Consider the following 25,387-nt stretch of genomic DNA (forward strand, 5'->3'; position numbering starts at 1 on the left):
CCCGCTAGGTAACCTAGACAGTCCAAGTGCCCGCTAGGTTACCTGCATTGTCCAAGTGCCCGTTCGTTAACCTAGATAGTCCAAGTGCCCGCTAGGGAACCTATATAATCCAAGTGCTATATAGGTAACCTAGATAGTCCAAGGGCCCGCTAGTTAACCTAGATAGTCCAAGGGCTCGCTTGTTAACTTTGATAGTCCAAGTGCCCGTTCGTTAACCTAGATCGTCCAAGTGCCCGCTAGTTAACCTAGATCGTCCAAGTGTCCTCTAGTTAACCTACATAGTCCAAGTGCCCGCTACGTAACCTACATAGTGCAAGTGTCTGCTAGGTAACCTACATAGTCCAAGTGCCCGCTAGTTAACATAGATAGTCCAAGTGCCCGCTAGGGAAGGTATATAGTCCAAGTGCCCGCTAGGTAACCTAGATAGTGCAAGTGCCCGGTAGTTAACCTACATAGTCCAAGTGCCCGCTAGGTAACCGACATAGTCCAAGTGCCCGGTAGTTAACTTACCTAGTTCAAGTGTCCGTAGTGAACATACAGAGTCCAAGTGCCCGCTAGGGATCCTACATAGTCCTATTGCATGCTAGTTAACCTAGATAGTCCAAGTGCCTGCTAGGTAACCTACATAGTGCAAGTGTCCGCTAGTTAACCTACATATTCCAAGTGCCCGCTAGTTAATATAGATAGTCCAAGTGCCCGCTAGGGAACGTACATAGTCCAAGTGCCCGCTAGGAAACCTAGATAGTCCAAGAGCCCGCTAGTTAACCTAAATAGTCCAAGGGCCTGCTAGTTAACCTACATAGTCCAAGGTCTGCTAGTTAACCTAGATAGTCAAAGTGCCCGCTAGGTAACCTAGACATTCCAAGTGCCCGTTAGGTTACCTACATAGTCCAAGTGCCCGTTCGTTAACCTAGATAGTCCAAGTGCCCGCTAGGTAACCTACATAGTCCAAGGGCCCGCTAGGGAACCTACATAGTCCAAGTGCACGCTAGTTAACCTAGATAGTCCAAGTGCCCGCTAGTTAACCTAGATAGTCCAAGGGCCCACTTGGTAACCTAGATAGTCCAAGTGCCCTCTAGGTAACCTATATAGTCCAAATGCCCGCTAGGGAACCTACATAGTCCAAGCGCCCGCTACTTAACCTAGATAGTCCAAGTGCCGCTATTAATCTACATAGTCCAAGGTTCTGCTAGTTACCCTACATATTCCAAGTACCCGCTAAGAAACCTATATATTCCAAGTGCATGCTAGTTAACCTAGATAGTCCAAGTGCCCTCTAGTTAAACTAGATCGTCCAAGTGCCCGCTAAGAAACCTAGATAGTCCAAGTGCCCTTTACCTAACCTAGATAGTCCAATAGCTCGCTATGCAACATACATAGTACAAGTGCCCGTTCCTTAACCTAGAAGTCCAAGTGCCCGCTAGGTAACCTAGACTATCCAAGTGCCCGCTAGGTTACCTACATATACCAAATGCCCATTCGGTAACCTAGATTGTGCAAGTGCCCGGTAGTTAACCTACATAGTCCAAGTGCCCGCTAGGTAACCTAGATAGTCCAAGGGCCCGCTAGTTAACCTACATAGTACAACTGCCCGGTAGTTGACTTACATAGTTCAAGTGTCCGTAGGGAACATACAGAGTCCAAGTGCCTGCTAGGGAATCTACATAGTCGAAGGGCCCACTAGTTAATGTAGATAGTCCAAGTGCCGCTAGTTAATCTACATAGTTCAAGGGCACGCTAGTTAACCTACATAATCCAAGTACCCGCTAGTTAACCTAGATCGTCCAAATGTCCGCTAATTAACCTACATAGTACAAGTGCCCGCTAGGGAACCTAGATAGTCTAAGTGCCCGCTCTGAAACCTACATAGTCCAAGATTGCTAGGGAACCTACATAGTCCAAGTGCCCGCTCTGGAACATACATAGTCCAAGTGCCCGCTAGGGAATCTACATAGTCCAAAGGCCCGCTAGTTAACGTAGATAGTCCAAGTGCCGCTAGTTAATCTACATAGACCAAGGGCCCGCTAGTTAACCTACATAGTCCAAGTACCCGCTAGTTAACCTAGATCGTCCAAGTGCCCACTAGGTAACCTACATAGTCCAAGGGCCCGCTAGTTAACCTACATCGTCCAAGGGCCCGCTAGTTAACCTAGATAGTCCAAGTGCCCGCTAGTTAACCAACATAGTCCAAGTGCCAGCTAGGTAACCTAGACATTTCTAGTGACCACTAGGTTACCTACATAGTCCAAGTGCCCGTTCGTTAACCTACATAGTCCAAGTGCCCGCTAGGTAACCAATATAGTCCAAATGCCCGCTAGGGGCCCTAATAGTCCATATGCCCGCTAGTTAACCTAGATAGTCCAAGTGCCCGCTAGTTAAACTACATAGTCCAAGTGCCCGCTAGGGAACTTACATAGTCCAAGGGCCCGCTAGGGGACCTACACAGTCCAAGTGCCCGTTAGTTTACCTAGATCGTCCAAGTGCCCGCTAGGTAAACTAGATAGTCCAACAGCCAGCTAGGTAACCTACATACTCCAAGAACCCGCTATAACGTAGATAGTTCAAGTGCCAGCTAGGTAACCTAGATAGTCCTTGTGCCTAGGGAACCTACAAAGTCTAAATGCCCGCTAAAGAATCTATATAGTCCAAATGCCCGCTAGGGAGCCTACATAATCCAAATGCCCGCTAGGGAATCTACATAGTCCAAGGGCCCGCTAGTTAACGTAGATAGTCCAAGTGCCGCTAGTTAATCTACATAGTCCAAGGGCCCGCTAGTTAACCTACATAGTCCAAGTACCCGCAAAGAAACCTAGATAGTCCAAGTGCAAGCTAGTTAACCTAGATAGTCCAAGTGCCCTCTAGTTAACCTAGATTGTCCAAGTTTCCGCTAAGAAACCTAGATAGTTCAAGTGCCCGTTACCTAACCTAGATAGTCCAATTGCCCGCTATGCAACATACATAGTCCAAGTGCCTGTTCGGTAACCTAGATGTCCAAGTGCCCGCTAGGTAACCTAGACTCTCCAAGTGCCCGCAGATTACCTACATAGTCCAAATGCCCGTTCGGAAACCTTGATAGTGCAAGTGCCCGGTAGTTAACCTACATAGTCCAAGTGCCCGGTAGTTAACTTACCTAGTTCAAGTGTCCGTAGTGAACATACAGAGTCCAAGTGCCCGCTAGGGAACCTACATAGTCCAAGTGCATGCTAGTTAACCTAGATAGTCCAAGTGCCTGCTAGGTAACCTACATAGTGCAAGTGTCCGCTAGTTAACCTACATATTCCAAGTGCCCGCTAGTTAATATAGATAGTCCAAGTGCCCGCTAGGGAACGTACATAGTCCAAGTGCCCGCTAGGAAACCTAGATAGTCCAAGAGCCCGCTAGTTAACCTAAATAGTCCAAGGGCCCGCTAGTTAACCTACATAGTCCAAGGTCTGCTAGTTAACCTAGATAGTCAAAGTGCCCGCTAGGTAACCTAGACATTCCAAGTGCCCGTTAGGTTACCTACATAGTCCAAGTGCCCGTTCGTTAACCTAGATAGTCCAAGTGCCCGCTAGGTAACCTACATAGTCCAAGGGCCCGCTAGGGAACCTACATAGTCCAAGTGCACGCTAGTTAACCTAGATAGTCCAAGTGCCCGCTAGTTAACCTAGATAGTCCAAGGGCCCACTTGGTAACCTAGATAGTCCAAGTGCCCTCTAGGTAACCTATATAGTCCAAATGCCCGCTAGGGAACCTACATAGTCCAAGCGCCCGCTACTTAACCTAGATAGTCCAAGTGCCGCTATTAATCTACATAGTCCAAGGTTCTGCTAGTTACCCTACATATTCCAAGTACCCGCTAAGAAACCTATATATTCCAAGTGCATGCTAGTTAACCTAGATAGTCCAAGTGCCCTCTAGTTAAACTAGATCGTCCAAGTGCCCGCTAAGAAACCTAGATAGTCCAAGTGCCCTTTACCTAACCTAGATAGTCCAATAGCTCGCTATGCAACATACATAGTACAAGTGCCCGTTCCTTAACCTAGAAGTCCAAGTGCCCGCTAGGTAACCTAGACTATCCAAGTGCCCGCTAGGTTACCAACATATACCAAATGCACATTCGGTAACCTAGATTGTGCAAGTGCCCGGTAGTTAACCTACATAGTCCAAGTGCCCGCTAGGTAACCTAGATAGTCCAAGGGCCCGCTACTTAACCTACATAGTACAACTGCCCGGTAGTTGACTTACATAGTTCAAGTGTCCGTAGGGAACATACAGAGTCCAAGTGCCTGCTAGGGAATCTACATAGTCGAAGGGCCCACTAGTTAATGTAGATAGTCCAAGTGCCGCTAGTTAATCTACATAGTTCAAGGGCACGCTAGTTAACCTACATAATCCAAGTACCCGCTAGTTAACCTAGATCGTCCAAATGTCCGCTAATTAACCTACATAGTACAAGTGCCCGCTAGGGAACCTAGATAGTCTAAGTGCCCGCTCTGAAACCTACATAGTCCAAGATTGCTAGGGAACCTACATAGTCCAAGTGCCCGCTCTGGAACATACATAGTCCAAGTGCCCGCTAGGGAATCTACATAGTCCAAAGGCCCGCTAGTTAACGTAGATAGTCCAAGTGCCGCTAGTTAATCTACATAGACCAAGGGCCCGCTAGTTAACCTACATAGTCCAAGTACCCGCTAGTTAACCTAGATCGTCCAAGTGCCCACTAGGTAACCTACATAGTCCAAGGGCCCGCTAGTTAACCTACATCGTCCAAGGGCCCGCTAGTTAACCTAGATAGTCCAAGTGCCCGCTAGTTAACCAACATAGTCCAAGTGCCAGCTAGGTAACCTAGACATTTCTAGTGACCACTAGGTTACCTACATAGTCCAAGTGCCCGTTCGTTAACCTACATAGTCCAAGTGCCCGCTAGGTAACCAATATAGTCCAAATGCCCGCTAGGGGCCCTAATAGTCCATATGCCCGCTAGTTAACCTAGATAGTCCAAGTGCCCGCTAGTTAAACTACATAGTCCAAGTGCCCGCTAGGGAACTTACATAGTCCAAGGGCCCGCTAGGGGACCTACACAGTCCAAGTGCCCGTTAGTTTACCTAGATCGTCCAAGTGCCCGCTAGGTAAACTAGATAGTCCAACAGCCAGCTAGGTAACCTACATACTCCAAGAACCCGCTATAACGTAGATAGTTCAAGTGCCAGCTAGGTAACCTAGATAGTCCTTGTGCCTAGGGAACCTACAAAGTCTAAATGCCCGCTAAAGAATCTATATAGTCCAAATGCCCGCTAGGGAGCCTACATAATCCAAATGCCCGCTAGGGAATCTACATAGTCCAAGGGCCCGCTAGTTAACGTAGATAGTCCAAGTGCCGCTAGTTAATCTACATAGTCCAAGGGCCCGCTAGTTAACCTACATAGTCCAAGTACCCGCAAAGAAACCTAGATAGTCCAAGTGCACGCTAGTTAACCTAGATAGTCCAAGTGCCCTCTAGTTAACCTAGATTGTCCAAGTTTCCGCTAAGAAACCTAGATAGTTCAAGTGCCCGTTACCTAACCTAGATAGTCCAATTGCCCGCTATGCAACATACATAGTCCAAGTGCCCGTTCGGTAACCTAGATGTCCAAGTGCCCGCTAGGTAACCTAGACTCTCCAAGTGCCCGCAAGATTACCTACATAGTCCAAATGCCCGTTCGGAAACCTAGATAGTGCAAGTGCCCGGTAGTTAACCTACATAGTCCAAGTGCCCGGTAGTTAACTTACCTAGTTCAAGTGTCCGTAGTGAACATACAGAGTCCAAGTGCCCGCTAGGGAACCTACATAGTCCAAGTGCATGCTAGTTAACCTAGATAGTCCAAGTGCCTGCTAGGTAACCTACATAGTGCAAGTGTCCGCTAGTTAACCTACATATTCCAAGTGCCCGCTAGTTAATATAGATAGTCCAAGTGCCCGCTAGGGAAGGTACATAGTCCAAGTGCCCGCTAGGAAACCTAGATAGTCCAAGAGCCCGCTAGTTAACCTAAACAGTCCAAGGGCCCGCTAGTTAACCTACATAGTCCAAGGTCTGCTAGTTAACCTAGATAGTCAAAGTGCCCGCTAGGTAACCTAGACATTCCAAGTGCCCGTTAGGTTACCTACATAGTCCAAGTGCCCGTTCGTTAACCTAGATAGTCCAAGTGCCCGCTAGGTAACCTACATAGTCCAAGGGCCCGCTAGGGAACCTACATAGTCCAAGTGCACGCCAGTTAACCTAGATAGTCCAAGTGCCCGCTAGTTAACCTAGATAGTCCAAGTGCCTGCTAGGTAACCTACATAGTGCAAGTGTCCGCTAGTTAACCTATATATTCCAAGTGCCCACTAGTTAATATAGATAGTCCAAGTGCCCGCTAGGGAACGTACATAGTCCAAATGCCCGCTAGGAAACCTAGATAGTCCAAGAGCCTGCTAGTTAACCTAAATAGTCCAAGGGCCCGCTAGTTAACCTACATAGTCCAAGGTCTGCTAGTTAACCTAGATAGTCCAAGTGCCCGCTAGTTAACCTAGATAGTCCTCGTGCCCGTTAGTTAACCTAGATAGTCCACGTGCCCACTAGAGGACATACATAGTCCAAGTGCCCGCTGGGTAACCTAGATAATCCAAGTGCGCGCTAGGGTATGTACATAGTCCAAGTGCCTGTTAGGAAACCTAGATAGTCCAAGTGCCCGCTAGTTAACCTACATAGTCCACGGGCCCCCTTGTTAACCTACATAGTCGAAGGTCTGCTAGTTAACCTAGATAGTCAAAGGGCCCGCTAGGTTACCTACACTGTTCAAGTGCCCGTTCGTTAACCTAGATAGTCCAAGTGCCCGCTAGGTAACCTATATAGTCCAAGGGCCCGCTAGGTAACCTAGATAGTCCAAGTGCCCGCTAGGTAACCTAGATAGTCCAAGTGCCCGCTAGGTAACCTAGATAGTCCAAGTGCCCGCTAGTTAACCTACATAGTCCAAGTGCCCGCTAGGTAACCTAGATAGTGAAAGTGCCCGTTAGGTAACCTAGATAGTCCAAGTGCCCGCTAGATAACTTACATTATCCAAGTTCCCGCTAGGTAACCTAGATAGTCCAAGTGCCCGCTAGGAAACCTACATAGTCCAAGGGCCCACTTGGTAACCTAGATAGTCCAAGTGCCCTCTAGGTAACCTATATAGTCCAAATGCCCGCTAGGGAACCTACATAGTCCAAGCGCCAGCTACTTAACCTAGATAGTCCAAGTGCCGCTATTAATCTACATAGTCCAAGGTTCCGCTAGTTACCCTACATATTCCAAGTACCCGCTAAGAAACCTAGATATTCCAAGTGCATGCTAGTTAACCTAGATAGTCCAAGTGCCCTCTAGTTAAACTAGATCGTCCAAGTGCCCGCTAAGAAACCTAGATAGTCCAAGTGCCCGTTACCTAACCTAGATAGTCCAATAGCCCGCTATGCAACATACATAGTACAAGTGCCCGTTCCTTAACCTAGAAGTCCAAATGCCCGCTAGGTAACCTAGACTATCCAAGTGCCCGCTAGGTTACCTACATATACCAAATGCCCATTCGGTAACCTAGATTGTGCAAGTGCCCGGTAGTTAACCTACATAGTCCAAGTGCCCGCTAGGTAACCTAGATAGTCCAAGGGCCCGCTAGTTAACCTACATAGTACAACTGCCCGGTAGTTGACTTACATAGTTCAAGTGTCCGTAGGGAACATACAGAGTCCAAGTGCCTGCTAGGGAATCTACATAGTCGAAGGGCCCACTAGTTAATGTAGATAGTCCAAGTGCCGCTAGTTAATCTACATAGTTCAAGGGCACGCTAGTTAACCTACATAATCCAAGTACCCGCTAGTTAACCTAGATCGTCCAAATGTCCGCTAATTAACCTACATAGTACAAGTGCCCGCCAGGGAACCTAGATAGTCTAAGTGCCCGCTCTGAAACCTACATAGTCCAAGATTGCTAGGGAACCTACATAGTCCAAGTGCCCGCTCTGGAACATACATAGTCCAAGTGCCCGCTAGGGAATCTACATAGTCCAAAGGCCCGCTAGTTAACGTAGATAGTCCAAGTGCCGCTAGTTAATCTACATAGACCAAGGGCCCGCTAGTTAACCTACATAGTCCAAGTACCTGCTAGTTAACCTAGATCGTCCAAGTGCCCACTAGGTAACCTACATAGTCCAAGGGCCCGCTAGTTAACCTACATCGTCCAAGGGCCCGCTAGTTAACCTAGATAGTCCAAGTGCCCGCTAGTTAACCAACATAGTCCAAGTGCCAGCTAGGTAACCTAGACATTTCTAGTGACCACTAGGTTACCTACATAGTCCAAGTGCCCGTTCGTTAACCTACATAGTCCAAGTGCCCGCTAGGTAACCAATATAGTCCAAATGCCCGCTAGGGGCCCTAATAGTCCATATGCCCGCTAGTTAACCTAGATAGTCCAAGTGCCCGCTAGTTAAACTACATAGTCCAAGTGCCCGCTAGGGAACTTACATAGTCCAAGGGCCCGCTAGGGGACCTACACAGTCCAAGTGCCCGTTAGTTAACCTAGATCGTCCAAGTGCCCGCTAGGTAAACTAGATAGTCCAACAGCCAGCTAGGTAACCTACATACTCCAAGAACCCGCTATAACGTAGATAGTTCAAGTGCCAGCTAGGTAACCTAGATAGTCCTTGTGCCTAGGGAACCTACAAAGTCTAAATGCCCGCTAAAGAATCTATATAGTCCAAATGCCTGCTAGGGAGCCTACATAATCCAAATGCCCGCTAGGGAATCTACATAGTCCAAGGGCCCGCTAGTTAACGTAGATAGTCCAAGTGCCGCTAGTTAATCTACATAGTCCAAGGGCCCGCTAGTTAACCTACATAGTCCAAGTACACGCAAAGAAACCTAGATAGTCCAAGTGCACGCTAGTTAACCTAGATAGTCCAAGTGCCCTCTAGTTAACCTAGATTGTCCAAGTTTCCGCTAAGAAACCTAGATAGTTCAAGTGCCCGTTACCTAACCTAGATAGTCCAATTGCCCGCTATGCAACATACATAGTCCAAGTGCCCGTTCGTTAACCTAGATGTCCAAGTGCCCGCTAGGTAACCTAGACTCTCCAAGTGCCCGCAAGATTACCTACATAGTCCAAATGCCCGTTCGGAAACCTAGATAGTGCAAGTGCCTGGTAGTTAACCTACATAGTCCAAGTGCCCGGTAGTTAACTTACCTAGTTCAAGTGTCCGTAGGGAACATACAGAGTCCAAGTGCCCGCTAGGGAACCTACATAGTCCAAGTGCATGCTAGTTAACCTAGATAGTCCAAGTGCCTGCTAGGTAACCTACATAGTGCAAGTGTCCGCTAGTTAACCTACATATTCCAAGTCCCCGCTAGTTAATATAGATAGTCCAAGTGCCCGCTAGGGAACGTACATAATCCAAATGCCCGCTAGGAAACCTAGATAGTCCAAGAGCCCGCTAGTTAACCTAAATAGTCCAAGGGCCCGCTAGTTAACCTACATAGTACAAGGTCTGCTAGTTAACCTAGATAGTCAAAGTGCCCGCTAGGTAACCTAGACATTCCAAGTGCCCGTTAGGTTACCTACATAGTCCAAGTGCCCGTTCGTTAACCTAGATAGTCCAAGTGCCCGCTAGGTAACCTACATAGTCCAAGGGCCCGCTAGGTAACCTAGATAGTCCAAGTGCCCGCTAGGTAACCTAGATAGTCCAAGTGCCCACTAGATAACCTAGATAGTCCAAGTGCCTGCTAGGTAACCTACATTGTCCAAGTTCCCGCTAGGTAACCCAGATAGTCCAAGTGCCCGTTACCTAACCTAGATTATCCAAGTGGCCGCTAGGCAACATACATATTCCAAGTGCCCGTTCGTTAACCTAGAAGTCCATGTGCCCCTTATGTAGCCTAGACAGTCCAAGTGCCCGCTAGGTTACCTGCATTGTCCAAGTGCCCGTTCGTTAACCTAGATAGTCCAAGTGCCCGCTAGGGAACCTATATAATCCAAGTGCTATATAGGTAACCTAGATAGTCAAAGGGCCCGCTAGTTAACCTAGATAGTCCAAGGGCTCGCTTGTTAACTTTGATAGTCCAAGTGCCCGTTCGTTAACCTAGATCGTCCAAGTGCCCGCTAGTTAACCTAGATCGTCCAAGTGTCCTCTAGTTAACCTACATAGTCCAAGTGCCCGCTAGGTAACCTACATAGTGCAAGTGTCTGCTAGGTAACCTACATAGTCCAAGTGCCCGCTAGTTAACATAGATAGTCCAAGTGCCCGCTAGGGAAGGTATATAGTCCAAGTGCCCGCTAGGTAACCTACATAGTGCAAGTGCCCGGTAGTTAACCTACATAGTCCAAGTGCCCGCTAGGTAACCTACATAGTCCAAGTGCCCGCTAGGTAACTTACCTAGTTCAAGTGTCCGTAGGGAACATACAGAGTCCAAGTGCCCGCTAGGGAACCTACATAGTCCAAGTGCACGCTAGTTAACCTAGATAGTCCAAGTGCCCGCTAGTTAACCTAGATAGTCCAAGTGCCTGCTAGGTAACCTACATAGTGCAAGTGTCCGCTAGTTAACCTACATATTCCAAGTTCCCGCTAGTTAATATAGATAGTCCAATTGCCCGCTAGGGAACGTACATAGTCCAAATGCCCCCTAGGAAACCTAGATAGTCCAAGAGCTTGCTAGTTAACCTAAATAGTCCAAGGGCCCGCTAGTTAACCTACATAGTCCAAGGTCTGCTAGTTAACCTAGATAGTCAAAGTGCCCGCTAGGTAACCTAGACATTCCAAGTGCCCGTTAGGTTACCTACATAGTCCAAGTGCCCGTTCGTTAACCTAGATAGTCCAAGTGCCCGCTAGGTAACCTACATAGTCCAAGGGCCCGCTAGGGAACCTACATAGTCCAAGTGCACGCTAGTTAACCTAGATAGTCCAAGTGCCCGCTAGTTAACCTAGATAGTCCAAGTGCCTGCTAGGTAACCTACATAGTGCAAGTGTCCGCTAGTTAACCTACATATTCCAAGTGCCCGCTAGTTAATATAGATAGTCCAAGTGCCCGCTAGGGAACGTACATAGTCCAAATGCCCGCTAGGAAACCTAGATAGTCCAAGAGCCTGCTAGTTAACCTAAATAGTCCAAGGGCCCGCTAGTTAACCTACATAGTCCAAGGTCTGCTAGTTAACCTAGATAGTCCAAGTGCCCGCTAGTTAACCTAGATAGTCCTCGTGCCCGTTAGTTAACCTAGATAGTCCACGTGCCCACTAGGGGACGTACATAGTCCAAGTGCCCGCTAGGTAACCTAGATAATCCAAGTGCGCGCTAGGGTATGTACATAGTCCAAGTGCCTGTTAGGAAACCTAGATAGTCCAAGTGCCCGCTAGTTAACCTACATAGTCCACGGGCCCCCTTGTTAACCTACATAGTCGAAGGTCTGCTAGTTAACCTAGATAGTCAAAGGGCCCGCTAGGTTACCTACACTGTTCAAGTGCCCGTTCGTTAACCTAGATAGTCCAAGTGCCCGCTAGGTAACCTATATAGTCCAAGGGCCCGCTAGGTAACCTAGATATTCCAAGTGCCCGCTAGGTAACCTAGATAGTCCAAGTGCCCGCTAGTTAACCTACATAGTCCAAGTGCCCGCTAGGTAACCTAGATAGTGAAAGTGCCCGTTAGGTAACCTAGATAGTCCAAGTGCCCGCTAGATAACTTACATTATCCAAGTTCCCGCTAGGTAACCTAGATAGTCCAAGTGCCCGCTAGGAAACCTACATAGTCCAAGGGCCCACTTGGTAACCTAGATAGTCCAAGTGCCCTCTAGGTAACCTATATAGTCCAAATGCCCGCTAGGGAACCTACATAGTCCAAGCGCCCGCTACTTAACCTAGATAGTCCAAGTGCCGCTATTAATCTACATAGTCCAAGGTTCCGCTAGTTACCCTACATATTCCAAGTACCCGCTAAGAAACCTAGATATTCCAAGTGCATGCTAGTTAACCTAGATAGTCCAAGTGCCCTCTAGTTAAACTAGATCGTCCAAGTGCCCGCTAAGAAACCTAGATAGTCCAAGTGCCCGTTACCTAACCTAGATAGTCCAATAGCCCGCTATGCAACATACATAGTACAAGTGCCCGTTCCTTAACCTAGAAGTCCAAGTGCCCGCTAGGTAACCTAGACTATCCAAGTGCCCGCTAGGTTACCTACATATACCAAATGCCCATTCGGTAACCTAGATTGTGCAAGTGCCCGGTAGTTAACCTACATAGTCCAAGTGCCCGCTAGGTAACCTAGATAGTCCAAGGGCCCGCTAGTTAACCTACATAGTACAACTGCCCGGTAGTTGACTTACATAGTTCAAGTGTCCGTAGGGAACATACAGAGTCCAAGTGCCTGCTAGGGAATCTACATAGTCGAAGGGCCCACTAGTTAATGTAGATAGTCCAAGTGCCGCTAGTTAATCTACATAGTTCAAAGGCACGCTAGTTAACCTACATAATCCAATTACCCGCTAGTTAACCTAGATCGTCCAAATGTCCGCTAATTAACCTACATAGTACAAGTGCCCGCTAGGGAACCTAGATAGTCTAAGTGCCCGCTCTGAAACCTACATAGTCCAAGATTGCTAGGGAACCTACATAGTCCACGTGCAAGCTAGGTAACCTAGATAGTCCAAGTGCCCTCTAGTTAACCTAGATTGTCCAAGTTTCCGCTAAGAAACCTAGATAGTTCAAGTGCCCGTTACCTAACCTAGATAGTCCAATTGCCCGCTATGCAACATACATAGTCCAAGTGCCCGTTCGTTAACCTAGATGTTCAAGTGCCCGCTAGGTAACCTAGACTCTCCAAGTGCCCGCAAGATTACCTACATAGTCCAAATGCCCGTTCGGAAACCTAGATAGTGCAAGTGCCCGGTAGTTAACCTACATAGTCCAAGTGCCCGGTAGTTAACTTACCTAGTTCAAGTGTCCGTAGGGAACATACAGAGTCCAAGTGCCCGCTAGGGAACCTACTTAGTCCAAGTGCATGCTAGTTAACCTAGATAGTCCAAGTGCCTGCTAGGTAACCTACATAGTGCAAGTGTCCGCTAGTTAACCTACATATTCCAAGTGCCCGCTAGTTAATATAGATAGTCCAAGTACCCGCTAGGGAACGTACATAGTCCAAGTGCCCGCTAGGAAACCTAGATAGTCCAAGAGCCCGCTAGTTAACCTAAATAGTCCAAGGGCCCGCTAGTTAACCTACATAGTCCAAGGTCTGCTAGTTAACCTAGATAGTCAAAGTGCCCGCTAGGTAACCTAGACATTCCAAGTGCCCGTTAGGTTACCTACATAGTCCAAGTGCCCGTTCGATAACCTAGATAGTCCAAGTGCCCGCTAGGTAACCTACATAGTGCAAGGGCCCGCTAGGTAACCTAGATAGTCCAAGTGCCCGCTAGGTAACCTAGATAGTCCAAGTGCCCACTAGATAACCTAGATAATCCAAGTGCCTGCTAGGTAACCTACATTGTCCAAGTTCCCGCTAGGTAACCCAGATAGTCCAAGTGCCCGTTACCTAACCTAGATTATCCAAGTGCCCGCTAGGCAACATACATATTCCAAGTGCCCGTTCATTAACCTAAAAGTCCAAGTGCCCGCTATGTAACCTAGACAGTCCAAGTGCCCGCTAGGTTACCTGCATTGTCCAAGTGCCCGTTCGTTAACCTAGATAGTCCAAATGCCCGCTAGGGAACCTATATATTCCAAGTGCTATCTAGGTAACCTAGATAGTCCAAGGGCCCGCTAGTTAACCTAGATAGTCCAAGGGCTCGCTTGTTAACTTTGATAGTCCAAGTGCCCGTTCGTTAACCTAGATCGTCCAAGTGCCCGCTAGTTAACCTAGATCGTCCAAGTGTCCTCTAGTTAACCTACATAGTCCAAGTGCCCGCTAGGTAACCTACATAGTGCAAGTGTCTGCTAGGTAACCTACATAGTCCAAGTGCCCGCTAGTTAACATAGATAGTCCAAGTGCCCGCTAGGGAAGGTATATAATCCAAGTGCCCGCTAGGTAATCTAGAGAGTGCAAGTGCCCGCTAGTTAACCTACATAGTCCAAGTGCCTGCTAGGTAACCTAGATAGTCCAAGGGCATGCTAGTTCACCTACATAGTCCAAGTGCCCGCTAGGTAACCTACATAGTGCAAGTGTCCGCTAGTTAACCTACATAGTCAAAGTGCCCGCTAGTTAACCTAGATAGTCCAAGTGCCAGCTAGGTAAACTACATAGTGCAAGTGTCCGCTAGTTAACCTAGATCGTCCAATTGTCAGCTAGTTAACCTACATAGTCCAAGTTCCCGCTAGTTAATATAGATAGTCCAAGTGCCCGTTGGGTAACCTAGATAGTCCAAGTGCCCTTTAGGGAATCTAGATAGTCCAAGTGCCCACTAGGGAACCTACATAGTCCAATTGCCTGGTCTGGAACATACATAGTCCATGTGCCCGCTAGTTAACCTAGATAGTCCAAGTGCCCGCTAGGTAATCTATATAGTCCAAATGCCCGCTAGGGAACCTACATAGTCCAAGCGCCCGCTAGTTAACCTAGATAGTCCAAGTGCCCGCTAGTTAACCTAGATAGTCCAAGTGCCCGCTAGGTAACCTAGATAGTCCAAGTGCCTGATAGCTAACCTACATAGTCCAAGTGTCCGTTCGTTAACCTAGATAGTCCAAGTGCCCATTGGGTAACCTACATAGTCCAAGTGCCCGCTTGGTAACCTGGATAGTCCAAGTGCCCGCTAGTTAACCTACATAGTCCAAGTGCCTTCTAGGGAGCCTACATAGTCCACGTGACCGCTTGGGAACCTCCATAGTCCAAGTGCCCGTTAGGGAACCTACATAGTCCAAGTGCCCGCTAGGTAACCTACATAGTCCAAATGCCCACAAGGAAACCTACATAGTCTAAATGCCCGCAAGGCAACCTACATAATCCAAGTGCCCGCTCTGGAACATACGTAGTCCAAGTGCCCGTTAGCTAACCTAGATAGTCCAAGGGCCCGGTAGTTGACCTACATAGTCCAAGTGCCAGCTAGGTAACCTAGATAGTGCAAGTGCCCGCTAGGGAACCTAGATAGTACAAGTGCCCGCTAGGGAACCTAGATAGTCCAAGTGGCGGCTAGGTAACCTACATAGTCCAAGTGCCCGTTCGTTAACCTAGATAATCCAAGTGCCCGCCAAGTAACCTAGACAGTCCAAGTGCCCGCTAGGTAACCTACATAGTCCAAATGCCCGCTAGTTAACCTACATAGTCCAATTGCCCGTTAGGTAACCTAGATAGTCCAAATGCCCGCTAGGGAACCCACATAGTCCAAGTGCCCGCTAGGGAACCTACATAGTCCAATTGTCCGTTAGTTAACCTAGATAGTACAAGTACCCGCTATGTAACCTAGATAGTCCAACAGCCCGGTAGGTAACCTACATACTCCAAGAACCCGCTAGGTAACGTAGATAGTTCAAGTGCCAGCTAGGTAACCTAGATAGTCCACGTGCCCGCTAGGTAACCTACAAATTCTAAGTGCCCGCTAAGGAATCTATATAGTCCAAATGCCCGCTAGGGAGCCTACATTATCCAAATGCCCGCTAGGAAACCTAGATAGTCCAAGTGCCCGCTAGGTAACCTACATAGTCCAAATGCCCTCTAGTTAACCCACATAGTCCAAGTGCCCGTTAGGGAACTTACATAGTCCAAGGTCCCGCTAGGGAACCTACATAGTCCAAGAACCCGCTAGGCTACGTAGAAAATCCAAGTACCCGCTAGGTAACCTAGATAGTCCAAGTGCCCTCTAGGTAACCTACAAAGTCTAAGTGCCCGCTAGGTTATCTATATAGTCCAAATGCCCGCTAGGGAACCTACATAGTTCAAGTGCCTGCTAGGTAACCTAGATAGTCCAAGTGCCCTCTAGTTAACCTAGATCGTCAAAGTGACCGCTAGTTAACCAACATAGTCCAAGTGCCCGCTAGGTATCTAGACAGTTCAAGTGAACACTAGGTTACCTACATAGTCCAAGTGCCTGTTCGTTAACCTACATAGTCCAAGTGCCCGCTAGGTAACCTATATAGTCCAAATGCCCGCTAGGGACCCTAATAACCCAAGTGCCCGCTAGTTAACCTAGATAGTCCAAGAGCTCGCTAGTTAACCTACATAGTCCAAGTGCCCGCTAGGTAACCTAGACAGTTCAAGTGACCACTAGGTTACCTACATAGTCCAAGTGCCCGATAGGGAACCTACATAGTCCAAGTGCCCGCTAGTTAACATAGATAGTCCAAGTACCCGCTAGGAAACGTACATTATCCAAGTGCCTGCTAGGTAACCTACATATTCCAAGTGCCCGCTAGTTAACCTACATAGTCCAAGTGCCTGCTAGGTAACCAAGATAGTCCAAGTGCCTGCTAGGTAACCTACATAGTGCAAGTGTCCGCTAGTTAACCTACATATTCCAAGTGCCCGCTAGTTAATATAGATAGTCCAAGTGCCCGCTAGGGAACGTACATAGTCCAAATGCCCGCTAGGAAACCTAGATAGTCCAAGAGCCTGCTAGTTAACCTAAATAGTCCAAGGGCCCGCTAGTTAACCTACATAGTCCAAGGTCTGCTAGTTAACCTAGATAGTCCAAGTGCCCGCTAGTTAACCTAGATAGTCCTCGTGCCCGTTAGTTAACCTAGATAGTCCACGTGCCCACTAGGGGACGTACATAGTCCAAGTGCCCGCTAGGTAACCTAGATAATCCAAGTGCGCGCTAGGGTATGTACATAGTCCAAGTGCCTGTTAGGAAACCTAGATAGTCCAAGTGCCCGCTAGTTAACCTACATAGTCCACGGGCCCCCTTGTTAACCTACATAGTCGAAGGTCTGCTAGTTAACCTAGATAGTCAAAGGGCCCGCTAGGTTACCTACACTGTTCAAGTGCCCGTTCGTTAACCTAGATAGTCCAAGTGCCCGCTAGGTAACCTATATAGTCCAAGGGCCCGCTAGGTAACCTAGATAGTCCAAGTGCCCGCTAGGTAACCTAGATAGTCCAAGTGCCCGCTAGTTAACCTACATAGTCCAAGTGCCCGCTAGGTAACCTAGATAGTGAAAGTGCCCGTTAGGTAACCTAGATAGTCCAAGTGCCCGCTAGATAACTTACATTATCCAAGTTCCCGCTAGGTAACCTAGATAGTCCAAGTGCCCGCTAGGAAACCTACATAGTCCAAGGGCCCACTTGGTAACCTAGATAGTCCAAGTGCCCTCTAGGTAACCTATATAGTCCAAATGCCCGCTAGGGAACCTACATAGTCCAAGCGCCCGCTACTTAACCTAGATAGTCCAAGTGCCGCTATTAATCTACATAGTCCAAGGTTCCGCTAGTTACCCTACATATTCCAAGTACCCGCTAAGAAACCTAGATATTCCAAGTGCATGCTAGTTAACCTAGATAGTCCAAGTGCCCTCTAGTTAAACTAGATCGACCAAGTGCCCGCTAAGAAACCTAGATAGTCCAAGTGCCCGTTACCTAACCTAGATAGTCCAATAGCCCGCTATGCAACATACATAGTACAAGTGCCCGTTCCTTAACCTAGAAGTCCAAGTGCCCGCTAGGTAACCTAGACTATCCAAGTGCCCGCTAGGTTACCTACATATACCAAATGCCCATTCGGTAACCTAGATTGTGCAAGTGCCCGGTAGTTAACCTACATAGTCCAAGTGCCCGCTAGGTAATCTAGAGAGTGCAAGTGCCCGCTAGTTAACCTACATAGTCCAAGTGCCTGCTAGGTAACCTAGATAGTCCAAGGGCATGCTAGTTCACCTACATAGTCCAAGTGCCCGCTAGGTAACCTACATAGTGCAAGTGTCCGCTAGTTAACCTACATAGTCAAAGTGCCCGCTAGTTAACCTAGATAGTCCAAGTGCCAGCTAGGTAAACTACATAGTGCAAGTGTCCGCTAGTTAACCTAGATCGTCCAATTGTCAGCTAGTTAACCTACATAGTCCAAGTTCCCGCTAGTTAATATAGATAGTCCAAGTGCCCGTTGGGTAACCTAGATAGTCCAAGTGCCCTTTAGGGAATCTAGATAGTCCAAGTGCCCACTAGGGAACCTACATAGTCCAATTGCCTGGTCTGGAACATACATAGTCCATGTGCCCGCTAGTTAACCTAGATAGTCCAAGTGCCCGCTAGGTAATCTATATAGTCCAAATGCCCGCTAGGGAACCTACATAGTCCAAGCGCCCGCTAGTTAACCTAGATAGTCCAAGTGCCCGCTAGTTAACCTAGATAGTCCAAGTGCCCGCTAGGTAACCTAGATAGTCCAAGTGCCTGATAGCTAACCTACATAGTCCAAGTGTCCGTTCGTTAACCTAGATAGTCCAAGTGCCCATTGGGTAACCTACATAGTCCAAGTGCCCGCTTGGTAACCTGGATAGTCCAAGTGCCCGCTAGTTAACCTACATAGTCCAAGTGCCTTCTAGGGAGCCTACATAGTCCACGTGACCGCTTGGGAACCTCCATAGTCCAAGTGCCCGTTAGGGAACCTACATAGTCCAAGTGCCCGCTAGGTAACCTACATAGTCCAAATGCCCACAAGGAAACCTACATAGTCTAAATGCCCGCAAGGCAACCTACATAATCCAAGTGCCCGCTCTGGAACATACGTAGTCCAAGTGCCCGTTAGCTAACCTAGATAGTCCAAGGGCCCGGTAGTTGACCTACATAGTCCAAGTGCCAGCTAGGTAACCTAGATAGTGCAAGTGCCCGCTAGGGAACCTAGATAGTACAAGTGCCCGCTAGGGAACCTAGATAGTCCAAGTGGCGGCTAGGTAACCTACATAGTCCAAGTGCCCGTTCGTTAACCTAGATAATCCAAGTGCCCGCCAAGTAACCTAGACAGTCCAAGTGCCCGCTAGGTAACCTACATAGTCCAAATGCCCGCTAGTTAACCTACATAGTCCAATTGCCCGTTAGGTAACCTAGATAGTCCAAATGCCCGCTAGGGAACCCACATATTCCAAGTGCCCGCTAGGGAACCTACATAGTCCAATTGTCCGTTAGTTAACCTAGATAGTACAAGTACCCGCTATGTAACCTAGATAGTCCAACAGCCCGGTAGGTAACCTACATACTCCAAGAACCCGCTAGGTAACGTAGATAGTTCAAGTGCCAGCTAGGTAACCTAGATAGTCCACGTGCCCGCTAGGTAACCTACAAATTCTAAGTGCCCGCTAAGGAATCTATATAGTCCAAATGCCCGCTAGGGAGCCTACATTATCCAAATGCCCGCTAGGAAACCTAGATAGTCCAAGTGCCCGCTAGGTAACCTACATAGTCCAAATGCCCTCTAGTTAACCCACATAGTCCAAGTGCCCGTTAGGGAACTTACATAGTCCAAGGTCCCGCTAGGGAACCTACATAGTCCAAGAACCCGCTAGGCTACGTAGAAAATCCAAGTACCCGCTAGGTAATCTAGATAGTCCAAGTGCCCTCTAGGTAACCTACAAAGTCTAAGTGCCCGCTAGGTTATCTATATAGTCCAAATGCCCGCTAGGGAACCTACATAGTTCAAGTGCCTGCTAGGTAACCTAGATAGTCCAAGTGCCCTCTAGTTAACCTAGATCGTCCAAGTGACCGCTAGTTAACCTACATAGTCCAAGTGCCCGCTAGGTATCTAGACAGTTCAAGTGAACACTAGGTTACCTACATAGTCCAAGTGCCTGTTCGTTAACCTACATAGTCCAAGTGCCCGCTAGGTAACCTATATAGTCCAAATGCCCGCTAGGGACCCTAATAACCCAAGTGCCCGCTAGTTAACCTAGATAGTCCAAGAGCTCGCTAGTTAACCTACATAGTCCAAGTGCACGCTAGGTAACCTAGACAGTTCAAGTGACCACTAGGTTACCTACATAGTCCAAGTGCCCGATAGGGAACCTACATAGTCCAAGTGCCCGCTAGTTAACATAGATAGTCCAAGTACCCGCTAGGAAACGTACATTATCCAAGTGCCTGCTAGGTAACCTACATAGTCCAAGTGCCCGCTAGTTAACCTACATAGTCCAAGTGCCTGCTAGGTAACCAAGATAGTCCAAGTGCCTGCTAGGTAACCTACATAGTGCAAGTGTCCGCTAGTTAACCTACATATTCCAAGTGCCCGCTAGTTAATATAGATAGTCCAAGTGCCCGCTAGGGAACGTACATAGTCCAAATGCCCGCTAGGAAACCTAGATAGTCCAAGAGCCTGCTAGTTAACCTAAATAGTCCAAGGGCCCGCTAGTTAACCTACATAGTCCAAGGTCTGCTAGTTAACCTAGATAGTCCAAGTGCCCGCTAGTTAACCTAGATAGTCCTCGTGCCCGTTAGTTAACCTAGATAGTCCACGTGCCCACTAGGGGACGTACATAGTCCAAGTGCCCGCTAGGTAACCTAGATAATCCAAGTGCGCGCTAGGGTATGTACATAGTCCAAGTGCCTGTTAGGAAACCTAGATAGTCCAAGTGCCCGCTAGTTAACCTACATAGTCCACGGGCCCCCTTGTTAACCTACATAGTCGAAGGTCTGCTAGTTAACCTAGATAGTCAAAGGGCCCGCTAGGTTACCTACACTGTTCAAGTGCCCATTCGTTAACCTAGATAGTCCAAGTGCCCGCTAGGTAACCTATATAGTCCAAGGGCCCGCTAGGTAACCTAGATAGTCCAAGTGCCCGCTAGGTAACCTAGATAGTCCAAGTGCCCGCTAGGTAACCTAGATAGTCCAAGTGCCCGCTAGTTAACCTACATAGTCCAAGTGCCCGCTAGGTAACCTAGATAGTGAAAGTGCCCGTTAGGTAACCTAGATAGTCCAAGTGCCCGCTAGATAACTTACATTATCCAAGTTCCCGCTAGGTAACCTAGATAGTCCAAGTGCCCGCTAGGAAACCTACATAGTCCAAGGGCCCACTTGGTAACCTAGATAGTCCAAGTGCCCTCTAGGTAACCTATATAGTCCAAATGCCCGCTAGGGAACCTACATAGTCCAAGCGCCCGCTACTTAACCTAGATAGTCCAAGTGCCGCTATTAATCTACATAGTCCAAGGTTCCGCTAGTTACCCTACATATTCCAAGTACCCGCTAAGAAACCTAGATATTCCAAGTGCATGCTAGTTAACCTAGATAGTCCAAGTGCCCTCTAGTTAAACTAGATCGTCCAAGTGCCCGCTAAGAAACCTAGATAGTCCAAGTGCCCTTTACCTAACCTAGATAGTCCAATAGCTCGCTATGCAACATACATAGTACAAGTGCCCGTTCCTTAACCTAGAAGTCCAAGTGCCCGCTAGGTAACCTAGACTATCCAAGTGCCCGCAAGGTTACCTACATATACCAAATGCCCATTCGGTAACCTAGATTGTGCAAGTGCCCGGTAGTTAACCTACATAGTCCAAGTGCCCGCTAGGTAACCTAGATAGTCCAAGGGCCCGCTAGTTAACCTACATAGTACAACTGCCCGGTAGTTGACTTACATAGTTCAAGTGTCCGTAGGGAACATACAGAGTCCAAGTGCCTGCTAGGGAATCTACATAGTCGAAGGGCCCACTAGTTAATGTAGATAGTCCAAGTGCCGCTAGTTAATCTACATAGTTCAAGGGCACGCTAGTTAACCTACATAATCCAAGTACCCGCTAGTTAACCTAGATCGTCCAAATGTCCGCTAATTAACCTACATAGTACAAGTGCCCGCTAGGGAACCTAGATAGTCTAAGTGCCCGCTCTGAAACCTACATAGTCCAAGATTGCTAGGGAACCTACATAGTCCAAGTGCCCGCTCTGGAACATACATAGTCCAAGTGCCCGCAAGGGAATCTACATAGTCCAAAGGCCCGCTAGTTAACGTAGATAGTCCAAGTGCCGCTAGTTAATCTACATAGACCAAGGGCCCGCTAGTTAACCTACATAGTCCAAGTACCCGCTAGTTAACCTAGATCGTCCAAGTGCCCACTAGGTAACCTACATAGTCCAAGGGCCCGCTAGTTAACCTACATCGTCCAAGGGCCCGCTAGTTAACCTAGATAGTCCAAGTGCCCGCTAGTTAACCAACATTGTCCAAGTGCCAGCTAGGTAACCTAGACATTTCTAGTGACCACTAGGTTACCTACATAGTCCAAGTGCCCGTTCGTTAACCTACATAGTCCAAGTGCCCGCTAGGTAACCAATATAGTCCAAATGCCCGCTAGGGGCCCTAATAGTCCATATGCCCGCTAGTTAACCTAGATAGTCCAAGTGCCCGCTAGTTAAACTACATAGTCCAAGTGCCCACTAGGGAACTTACATAGTCCAAGGGCCCGCTAGGGGACCTACACAGTCCAAGTGCCCGTTAGTTAACCTAGATCGTCCAAGTGCCCGCTAGGTAAACTAGATAGTCCAACAGCCAGCTAGGTAACCTACATACTCCAAGAACCCGCTATAACGTAGATAGTTCAAGTGCCAGCTAGGTAACCTAGATAGTCCTTGTGCCTAGGGAACCTACAAAGTCTAAATGCCCGCTAAAGAATCTATATAGTCCAAATGCCCGCTAGGGAGCCTACATAATCCAAATGCCCGCTAGGGAATCTACATAGTCCAAGGGCCCGCTAGTTAACGTAGATAGTCCAAGTGCTGCTAGTTAATCTACATAGTCCAAGGGCCCGCTAGTTAACCTACATAGTCCAAGTACCCGCAAAGAAACCTAGATAGTCCAAGTGCACGCTAGTTAACCTAGATAGTCCAAGTGCCCTCTAGTTAACCTAGATTGTCCAAGTTTCCGCTAAGAAACCTAGATAGTTCAAGTGCCCGTTACCTAACCTAGATAGTCCAATTGCCCGCTATGCAACATACATAGTCCAAGTGCCCGTTCGGTAACCTAGATGTCCAAGTGGCCGCTAGGTAACCTAGACTCTCCAAGTGCCCGCAAGATTACCTACATAGTCCAAATGCCCGTTCGGAAACCTAGATAGTGCAAGTGCCCGGTAGTTAACCTACATAGTCCAAGTGCCCGGTAGTTAACTTACCTAGTTCAAGTGTCCGTAGGGAACATACAGAGTCCAAGTGCCCGCTAGGGAACCTACATAGTCCAAGTGCATGCTAGTTAACCTAGACAGTCCAAGTGCCTGCTAGGTAACCTACATAGTGCAAGTGTCCGCTAGTTAACCTACATATTCCAAGTGCCCGCTAGTTAATATAGATAGTCCAAGTGCCCGCTAGGGAACGTACATAGTCCAAGTGCCCGCTAGGAAACCTAGATAGTCCAAGAGCCCGCTAGTTAACCTAAATAGTCCAAGGGCCCGCTAGTTAACTTACATAGTCCAAGGTCTGCTAGTTAACCTAGATAGTCAAAGTGCCCGCTAGGTAACCTAGACATTCCAAGTGCCCGTTAGGTTACCTACATAGTCCAAGTGCCCGTTCGTTAACCTAGATAGTCCAAGTGCCCGCTAGGTAACCTACATAGTCCAAGGGCCCGCTAGGGAACCTACATAGTCCAAGTGCACGCTAGTTAACCTAGATAGTCCAAGTGCCCGCTAGTTAACCTAGATAGTCCAAGTGCCTGCTAGGTAACCTACATAGTGCAAGTGTCCTATAGTTAACCTATATATTCCAAGTGCCCGCTAGTTAATATAGATAGTCCAAGTGCCCGCTAGGGAACGTACATAGTCCAAATGCCCGCTAGGAAACCTAGATAGTCCAAGAGCCTGCTAGTTAACCTAAATAGTCCAAGGGCCCGCTAGTTAACCTACATAGTCCAAGGTCTGCTAGTTAACCTAGATAGTCCAAGTGCCCGCTAGTTAACCTAGATAGTCCTCGTGCCCGTTAGTTAACCTAGATAGTCCACGTGCCCACTAGAGGACATACATAGTCCAAGTGCCCGCTGGGTAACCTAGATAATCCAAGTGCGCGCTAGGGTATGTACATAGTCCAAGTGCCTGTTAGGAAACCTAGATAGTCCAAGTGCCCGCTAGTTAACCTACATAGTCCACGGGCCCCCTTGTTAACCTACATAGTCGAAGGTCTGCTAGTTAACCTAGATAGTCAAAGGGCCCGCTAGGTTACCTACACTGTTCAAGTGCCCGTTCGTTAACCTAGATAGTCCAAGTGCCCGCTAGGTAACCTATATAGTCCAAGGGCCCGCTAGGTAACCTAGATAGTCCAAGTGCCCGCTAGGTAACCTAGATAGTCCAAGTGCCCGCTAGGTAACCTAGATAGTCCAAGTGCCCGCTAGTTAACCTACATAGTCCAAGTGCCCGCTAGGTAACCTAGATAGTGAAAGTGCCCGTTAGGTAACCTAGATAGTCCAAGTGACCGCTAGATAACTTACATTATCCAAGTTCCCGCTAGGTAACCTAGATAGTCCAAGTGCCCGCTAGGAAACCTACATAGTCCAAGGGCCCTCTTGGTAACCTAGATAGTCCAAGTGCCCTCTAGGTAACCTATATAGTCCAAATGCCCGCTAGGGAACCTACATAGTCCAAGCGCCAGCTACTTAACCTAGATAGTCCAAGTGCCGCTATTAATCTACATAATCCAAGGTTCTGCTAGTTACCCTACATATTCCAAGTACCCGCTAAGAAACCTAGATATTCCAAGTGCATGCTAGTTAACCTAGATAGTCCAGTTGCCCTCTAGTTAAACTAGATCGTCCAAGTGCCCGCTAAGAAACCTAGATAGTCCAAGTGCCCGTTACCTAACCTAGATAGTCCAATAGCCCGCTATGCAACATACATAGTACAAGTGCCCGTTCCTTAACCTAGAAGTCCAAATGCCCGCTAGGTAACCTAGACTATCCAAGTGCCCGCTAGGTTACCTACATATACCAAATGCCCATTCGGTAACCTAGATTGTGCAAGTGCCCGGTAGTTAACCTACATAGTCCAAGTGCCCGCTAGGTAACCTAGATAGTCCAAGGGCCCGCTAGTTAACCTACATAGTACAACTGCCCGGTAGTTGACTTACATAGTTCAAGTGTCCGTAGGGAACATACAGAGTCCAAGTGCCTGCTAGGGAATCTACATAGTCGAAGGGCCCACTAGTTAATGTAGATAGTCCAAGTGCCGCTAGTTAATCTACATAGTTCAAGGGCACGCTAGTTAACCTACATAATCCAAGTACCCGCTAGTTAACCTAGATCGTCCAAATGTCCGCTAATTAACCTACATAGTACAAGTGCCCGCCAGGGAACCTAGATAGTCTAAGTGCCCGCTCTGAAACCTACATAGTCCAAGATTGCTAGGGAACCTACATAGTCCAAGTGCCCGCTCTGGAACATACATAGTCCAAGTTCCCGCTAGGGAATCTACATAGTCCAAAGGCCCGCTAGTTAACGTAGATAGTCCAAGTGCCGCTAGTTAATCTACATAGACCAAGGGCCCGCTAGTTAACCTACATAGTCCAAGTACCTGCTAGTT

Source organism: Tenrec ecaudatus, chromosome 1 (assembly GCF_050624435.1).
Source record: "Tenrec ecaudatus isolate mTenEca1 chromosome 1, mTenEca1.hap1, whole genome shotgun sequence".
NCBI lineage: Eukaryota > Metazoa > Chordata > Mammalia > Afrosoricida > Tenrecidae > Tenrec > Tenrec ecaudatus.